Raw genomic sequence first — 9,162 nt, 5'->3', positions numbered from 1 at the left:
TCCTACAAAGGGGGTGGGTTTTCTTAGCCAGGTTTTTATCTATCACTCTGCCTCCTGTCCACCTTCCAGCTATCCTGGGCTTGGAGGGGTCCAGGAAGGAAGACAGGAAAATAAAGGATTGACTAAAGAGCTGTGGCATGGGCATGATGAATGCAGGGTGGTGGGATGGGGCAGACAGTGCTCTGACCTAAAGGATAGTGATACTTTGTTGGGAGAAAAAAGAGAGAGAGCAGGAGTACTACCCATGGCCGATCATTTATGATAGAAATCTGCTCCGGAGCCCTGTTTGGCACCAGATGTGCTGTGGGAGCTCTGTGAGACCTGAGGCTGGATTCTTGTACATACCCTGGCCCTGCCAGATCCAAGAGCCCAGCCTTGATGAAAATGACCCAGGCAAAGTAGATTACATGACCATGCTTTTCCAGGCCTTCATTTCAAAGCAGGTGCTTCTTTTTTTAAGGGGTGATGGGGATTCTGCTTTGTTCTTCCCAAGTTATAAAAAGGAGCCAAATGGATGAGTTCCCTGCCTCTCTTCTTCCACCCTTTCCACCCCACCAACTGATACTGGGACCTGCTCCCTTTTCTATAAACATACAGGGCCACGCAGGGAACCACAGAGACACTGCCCCTAGTGGAGGCCCCCTCGATGGCACCACACGTGCTGGCCCCTCACACTAGGACACCCCTGTGACCTTGCTATGCAAAGCAGAGCAGCTTTGACTATGTACCTTATTCTCATTAGTTTCTGGCCTTAGCGTAGCCCCAAGCTAGACACATGACAGATTTCAGAATGGCTCATCTTAAAGAATAGAGAGAGGTTGGGGGCTGGGTCTATAAGGAGCCACAGAAAACTTTTCACTCATTCCCCTCCGTGTCTGCAGAGAGGGGGCCAGTCTAAGCTGGATTCTGAATCCTCAACCACTCAACACTGTGTCTCCTCCCCAGTTGTCATCTCCTCTTTTTCCATACTTACAAAACCCCAGTTTTGTCTGGACAGCAATATATCCAGTAAAAATAGTTGATTTCCCAGCCTTCCTTGCAATTAGGAATGACCACAGTCCTAGTTCTGGCCCATGAGATGAGGTGGAAGTCTTCTAGGTAGGACTTCTGGGAAAGCGGTTGTTTTTCTAATAATAATGTACAGATGCAGCTGGACTGCTTTTTGCCTTCACCCCTTCTTCCCGCAAGAAACTTTGGTGTGATGCTGGAAGAACAGTAACCTGCTGTGACCATGAGGTCCACCAAGGCATAGGAAGGGTACATGTGGAAAGGCACAGGTGCCTGTGGTCTTGGCAGCATATGGAACTGCCTGTCTCCAGATCCCTTCATCTTGGTCTCTTAAAGCCATCCCAGCAGGGCTTCTGTTCCACACAGCAAGCACAGCATCTAAATTATCATAGGATCTGTCAACAAGACCCCATGGAAAACACCATCAGGCATATTGCTGCGTGAACATTCCCAGTTTCTACGGAGAAACCAAAAAGATATGTTCAATTTTAAGACCAAGGCCTTGTTTTCCCACCCACCACCTTCCCTTGTTAAGGACAGGTAGGGCATGTCCGACGGCCAGCTTTGGGCCAAGTTCTCAGGTAGCTTCTATCTGCATGTAAGGGCCTCAGAATCCCTCTTAGCTCGACACCAAGTCATGCCAGTAAGCAGGCTACTTCACTGGGCCACTACACATCAGCATGCTGCCAGTAGGGAGAAGGGATGGCTGGCATCCAGAATGGGGCCACTACAGGGCTCAGTGGAGAGTTGGGACATCTGACCACAGCCTCAGTAGCCATGAAGTAGATGGAACAGCTTAGCTCTTCAGCATGTCCAGTTCAGCCTTATCTTTAAGAAAGTAGTGACAAGAAAAAATTCTGAGATGTCCTAAATTAAATTATAGCTGGTAGAGAGATGAGGGTAATTAACTAGTTAATAGCTGTGGGCCAACTAACAAAAGATTGCTTATATCCCTGAATATACTTGTATGCTGAAACTTTGAGTCAACTTCCAGGTTGCTATCTAAAAAGAAACAGCTGACCACCAGACACCACTGCATCCTGCTTATGCATGAACTTTCTGGAGTGTTGCCCACAATTAATAAAAAGTAGTAAATATTTTTTTCTTTTATGGACTGTGTACCTATCCTAGAACTGTCCCTGCTTCATGTTTTGCTTCCTACCCCTTTATTTATAGCCAATGAATATTTTTTCAAAACAACTTCTTTAAAAGAGCTTCATCAGCTCCAGGATAGTTGATGTGTTTGTCTTCCCCAGTTAGTCTGGCTGCTGGTGATTTAAACTGCATACCCAGGACCCGGTCCTTTTTTTGGCTAGCATATAGCTCAATAAATCATTTCTCTCAGGAAAACTTTGAGCAGTGAAGGTTTTTGTTTAACAGCAGAGATGTGTAGTTCACTTAGAAATGTTTTCATCAAAACAATTAAAACAGAAACCAGTTGGCTGTGATGGGTATAGGCTTCAGTTGTCTTGGAAATTTGAGGTTGTGAATGTCTGAGAATCTCCCTGGGAAGTCTCTACTCCCTGTGAACCTGGAGCTCCCTGAGAACCAGACGCTTTCCTTGCTGGCCAGCCTAGGCTAGTTCAGGAAGGCTTGGCTGAATGGTGCGCTCTCTTGCCCTTGGCTTTCCAAAGTAGATCCCCTACATTGGGGGTTCGACTTGACCTGCAGTTACATTTTATTTGGCTTTCCCTTAAAAATTTGTTTTGACTTTGCATCAATTTTTACATATTGGGAGATTTCACTTAAAACTTCAGACTTTGCATTTACTTGAAGAAATCAATAGATCAGGCCACACTGTGTCCTCACTACCTCAGTAACAGCAGTCAGCTGGAGGCCTCTTGGAGCTGGGCTTATTTTTTCCAATTTGCTATAGTCCCTACCAATTCCTACTGCACTCCAATGACAATGCCATACAATATAGGTACATAGATATTTGTACAGAGAAGGAAAACTCTGACTCCAAAAAACCTCCGCTGCCTTGCGGCATACCTCTTCAGGGGAAAGGCTAAGGGAGTAAACCCCGACAGAAAATCCGGAGCCGGAGTCCCTAAGGCGGTTTGACGTTGTAGTCAACACCGGCAACTCCTGCGGCGCACCTGAAGCCAAGCTGTATTGACTCCGTCTTTCCCTTGGACCCTTCAGCTGCGAAGAGAGGGGGGGTCTGCTGCATGGGCAACAGCAGACCCTCCATATCACCCTGCCCAGGCTCTGTAGCTTCATGCAAGATGTCGATTCAACACGGGAGGAGACAGATACCGTGTCACTCCCGAGTCGGACTGCACAGCCATTCTCGGTGGTGCAGATAGACTCTTAAGAAGCTACACCATCGTCTCTCGAGACGGACGGCTGCCGACGACGACGAGATATTTGTAGATTGGTAGATAGATAGATAGAAATGATATATGTATCATGACAGTTTCGTGATCTGCTATGTGCAAGTTGGAGACCCAGTAAAGCCATTGAAGGCCTCCAAACCAGAGAAATTGATGGTATAAATCCCAGTTCCAGGGCAAGGGAAGATGAGATGAGAGGTCACAGCTTATTCAATGAGGCAAGAAAAAGGGGAATTCCTTCTTCTTCTGCCTTATAATGCCCACCAACTTACTTTGCTTTGCAGAGGGTCACCTATTTTTATGAATCCATTCATTCAAATGCTAATCTCATCTGGAAACACTCTCACAGATACACCCAGAAACATATTTAAAGTGACCACTTAAATTAATATGTAAAATTAATCATCTCTGGGATCCTTAATGGAGTTTTCTTTGACTCTGTGATGTTATACGAGGTCTGTCCAGAAAGTATTCAGTCACATACTATGACAAATAGACATTTATTGAAGAAGATATAAGAAACATTGTACATGGGACGGTGATGCCTCAGTCCCCTTCAAAGTGGGCACCTTGAGGCCTCATGCAATTCTCCCAGCATCTCTTCCATTGTTAAACACTGCAAAATCCTTTATTAGAATTGTCATCAGTTCTGTCGTATTTTCCTGAATCTCATTGACAGTCTGAAATCTCTTCCTTTCAAAGGTCATTTAGTTTTGGGAAAAGCCAGGAGTCACAGGTTGCCAAATCTGGGTTGTAGGGGGTCTGAGCCACCTGGGTGATTTGATTGTTTCACCAAAAAACTGCACAAGATGTGATGAATGGGCATGTTATTATGATGAAGCTGCCAATCACCAGTTGTCCATAGCTACAGCCATTTTCAATGTATTGCATCTCTCAACTGATGAAGAATGTTTATGTAGTACTTATTATTAATTGTTTGGCCTGGAGAGGCATACTGGTGATGGACAACACTTTCCCAATCAAAAAACACAGTTATCATGGTCTTGATCTTGCTGCAATTTTGCCATGCCTTCTTTGGGCATGGAAAACCAGATGACTAGGCCTTTGTTTCCAGGTCATAGTGGTAGAACCAACGATTCATCTCTGGTTATGACCTTCTTGAGGAAATCTGGTTCATTGTTAAGTGGTTTGAATCAAGTCATTAGCAACCGCAGCATGGTGTTCCTTCTGGTCTGGTAGCAGAAGCTGCTGAACTAATTTTGCCATGACATGTTTCATGCCAAGATTCTGTGTCAAAATCTTTGACACAGTAGTTTTTGGAATCCCCAGATCAGCTTCTAGTTCTCGCACTGTTAGTCAACGATCTTTGTTTATTACAGCTCATACACATTCAACATTGTCAGGTGTTCTGCTTGTTGCCAGCCTTCCAGAAGGCGGATTACTTCCCACAGATTCTCAACCACCTTTGAAGCATTTGTGCCACACTTTTATTTGTACTGTATTCATTGCATTGTCCCTGAAAGCCTTCTGAATCATCCAAATAGATTCCATGGAAGAATGTTAAACCTTAATGTAAAATTTGATGCAGATTTGTTGCTCTACTCACTCAGTCATTTTGAATGTGACAGCTACACCGTATACATGCTCACTCAATGGCATCTACTGCCCCCACTGACTTGTAAAGTGAAGTCATCATTGTTCACACATATGCATTCCAGTTCACTCTTTTTGGCTGCCAGGTTACATAGATGTTGCACAAACTGTTCTCATTATATTAATAATGGCTAAACTTTTTCTGGACAGACCTTGTAATAAAAAATATCTCTTTGGTCTTCCTTCCCATATGGCACAGTGCTTCTAAAACGCTTGGAATTTCCTAAGCAATAAGAATGATAAAGGTGTTTGATATTCATAACAAACTCCTTTCAAGCATACTTGAGTTTATGTTAGTAAAGTGATTTTGGTAGTGGGGAGAGGGGCTGGAGTTTGGATCAACTGTCAGTGGTCAATGACTTAATCAATCATACCTGTGTAATGAAGCCTCTCTAAAAAACCAAAAGGGTGGGGTTTGGAGAGTTTCCATGTTGCAGAACACTGGGAGATTGGGAAGAGTGCTGTACTTGGAGAGCATCATGGAAGCTCCAAGTCCTTTACCCATACCTTGCTCTATGCACTGCTTCCATTTGGCTGTTATAATGATGAACTTAAAAATAAAAAGCCAAAGTGAGAGGTAACAAACATTTATTTGTAGGAGAGCTCTAAGGATACTCTGAACATCCAGAAAGATAAACAAGTGTGGGAACTAGAGCAAGAAGTTCTGAAACCTTGTTGGGGGCAAAATGAGAAAACCGAAGCTGTCCTGCTTAGAGCACATCATGAGAAGGCAGGGTTCTTTGGAAAAGACAATAATGCTGGGAAAAATGGAAGGCAGCAGGAAAAGGGGAAGACCAACTGTGAGATGAATTGACTCAATAAAAGAAGCCATGGGCCTGAGTCTACAGGAGCTGAGCAGAGATGTTGCGCACAGGACATTGTGGACATCACTCATTTATAGGGTCATTAGGAGTCAGAGCCAACTCAATGGCATGTAACACACACACACACACACACACACGTAAGTTATCTTGCCAAGTTCAAACATTCCAAGGATTAAAGGAACAGGCCGTTCCTCTGGAATAGCTATCTTAACTCCATTTTAAAATAGATCCACTTATGCCAACATTTCACATAATAAACTGGTAATCTAGTAAGTAAAATGTTTCTCTGAGTTCGGTGAGCTGCTCTAACAAATTAATCAAACCCAAGGAGGAGGGTCATGGGAACCTCCAATTTATTGCCAGTCAGAAACACCGGTGACAACCTGGACTTGTGACTGGTGTCTGAAGATGGGGGGTGGAGTCTTTGTAGCACTGAGCCCTTAACCTGTGGGATTTGAGTCTATCTCCACGCAGACAGTGTCAGAATTGACTTAATTGCTTGGTGGTATTGGAAAAAAAAAAATAGTACATTGGAACTCCTGACCCCAGCCCATCCCCACTCCTGCCAGAACTTGAGAAGTCCTGTACACTTAGTTGGTAATGCCAAGTCCACAGTGATGCATTCCAGCCTGTCAGAGGTGCTGGGCAATTTCTCCCCAAATGCTAATTTCACTTGGCATAATGTCCTCAAGTTTCATGTTGTCACGTGTCAGAATTTTCTTCCTTTTTAAGGCTGAATCATATTTCCTTATGTGGGATATACCACATTTTGTTTATCTGTTCATCTGTCAATGGACAGGGGTTGCTCTCACCTTTTGGCTATTGTGAATAATGCTGTTATGAGCATGGATGTTAGATTCCTTGCTTTCATTTTTGTGGGGGAATATACCCAGAAGTGGAATTGCTAGGTCATATTGTAATTCTAGGTTTAGTTTTTTGAGGAACTGCTATACTGTTTTCTATAATGGAAAAAAATTTAATTATAAAAATAACTTGAAAAATACTCATACTCTTAAACAAAATCAAATAGTGTCAGTGGAAGCGAAAGTACCCTTTTTCCACCCCACTTTTTAAGTAGTCACAGGTACTAGCAGTGTATCTTTGTAAAACCTTTCTAAGGATACATAACCAAATGAACATACATATAGTTTTCCCTCCTATACAAACGATCCACCTAAAGAAGGTTCTATATTGATTTTGCCTAACAATATATTTTAGTGGAGACATATAGAACATAAAAATCCCCGTTTTAAAGCGTGCATATTCATTGTGTTGTGTGCTATCGCCACTAATTCCAGGACGTTTCCGTTGTCCCTAAAAGAAAGAAACCCCATAGCTTTTAGCAGTTGTCTTAATTCTACCTCACCCCCCTGCCCCATCCCTTGGCACCCACTATTTTCTGCTTTTTTGGATTTACTCATTCTGGACATTTAATATAAATTGAATCATACAATGTGTGTGGTCTTTTGTGTTTGGCTTATTTCTCTTATCATGCTTTCAAGTTCATGTTGTAGCAGGCAGCTGTACTTCATTCTTTTTTATGGCTGAATAATACTCTATTGTGTGAATAAACCACATTGTGTTTACCCATTCATCTGTTGATGGATGGTTGTTTCTACTTTATACTTTATTAATAATGCTGCTATAAACATTCACATACAACTTTTTATGTGGATGTATTTTCATTTTTCTTGGGTATATGCTGAAGAGTGGAATTGGTGGGTCATGTGAAAATTCTATACTTAACTTTTAGAGGAGCTGCCAAGATTTTTTCCACAGTGGCTTCAGCATTTTACAGTCCCACCAACAATGTATGAAGATTCCAATTTATCCACGGCCTCATGAATTCTTGCTGTTTTCCATTAAAAAATATTATAACTCTCTTAAGTGGATGTGAAGAGGTATATCTCACTGTGGTTTTGATTTGCATTTTCCTAATGACTAAGGATGTTGAACATCTTTTCAGGTGCTTATTGGCAATTTGCATTTTTTATTTGGAGAAATATCTATTCAAATCCTTTGTCTGTTTCCAAATTGGGTTTTCTTTTTGTCGTTGAGTTGAAGGAGTTTTAAAAATACATTCTGAATAGTAGATCCTTATCAGATATATGATTTGCAAATTTCTCTCCTATTCAGTAGGTTGTTTTTTCACTTCTGTGTTGGTGTTCTTTGACCCCCCACCCCAATTTTTAAAATAATCCTCACCCAAGGATATATTTTATTGATTTTAGAGAGGAAGGGAGAGACAGAGAGGGAAGAAGAAAGAGAGAGGGAGGGAGAGAGAGAAACATTGGTTGTGTCTGACTGGGGATTGAACCTACAACCTAGGTATGTGTCCTGACCAGGAATGGAAGCCACAACCTCTTTGGTGTACAGGATGATGCTCCAACCAACTGAGCCACCTGCCAGGGCCCAAAAAAGTTTTTAATTTTGATGAGGCCAAGTTTGTTTCTTTCATTACTTGTACTTTTGGCTTCATATCTGAGAAATCATTTCCTAATCCAAGATCACACAGATTTTCACTTAGGTTTTTTCTAATAGTTTTACTTCTTACATTTAGGTCTTTGATTCATTTTGAATTACTTTTTGTGTATGGTGTGAAGTAGGCTGTCCAAATTAATTTTTTTTACATGTGGATATCCAGTTGTGCAAGTAGCATTTGTTGAATGGCCTTGGAAAAATAAATTTTTGGCATACATTCATACATTTACATATAAACGTTTTCTTTTTTTCAATACTATTGATGTACATTATTTTTAAAGTGCTTTTCATAAGAAAACATTCATCTATTCATATGTATTTACTGAGTCTTTGCTGCTAGCCTCTGTGTGTACAGATGTGAAGGGGACTGACAAAGTTCCTGGCCTCAAGGAGTCTCCATTCTAGAGGGGACACAGACAATGAATTATCGAGGAAAGGGACAAATAAAAATTTCCTTAAGAGTTATAAGAAGAAACAGATAAAGGGGGAGTTGGAGTATGTAAGGGTCTGGGCGAATGTGTACTTTGGATCAAAGGACAAGCTGTGCAAAGTCTCCGAGGCTGCAATTGCTTGGCCTGTAGGAGAAACTGGGAAAAAGATGGGGGCAGTGAGATTGTACAGTGAGGGGTAAGGTGTTGAGAAATGAGAGCAAAGAGGTGTGCATTCTGGGTGTTACCAGTAAGACCGTAAGAGAAATGGTAAGCACAGAAGAGAACATAATTAGATTTGTGTTTTTGTACTATTGCAGAAGTCTGCCCTATAGAAAATAGACTGAGTGGAGGGAGTGGTGAATGGAGGATGAGGGACAGGTATGTAGTTATTCCTAAGACCCTAAGGGTGAAATAGGGGTTTGGATCCAGGTGCAGTGACAAGAAAAGTGGAGGTGTGAGAAACGCTTA

The sequence above is a fragment of the Furipterus horrens genome, unplaced genomic scaffold (genome assembly GCF_987537825.1).
Source record: "Furipterus horrens unplaced genomic scaffold, mFurHor1.1.pri manual_scaffold_8, whole genome shotgun sequence".
Classification (NCBI taxonomy): Eukaryota; Metazoa; Chordata; class Mammalia; order Chiroptera; family Furipteridae; genus Furipterus; species Furipterus horrens.
The sequence above is the reverse complement of the archived record's forward strand: the minus strand, read 5'-3'. Positions refer to the sequence as shown.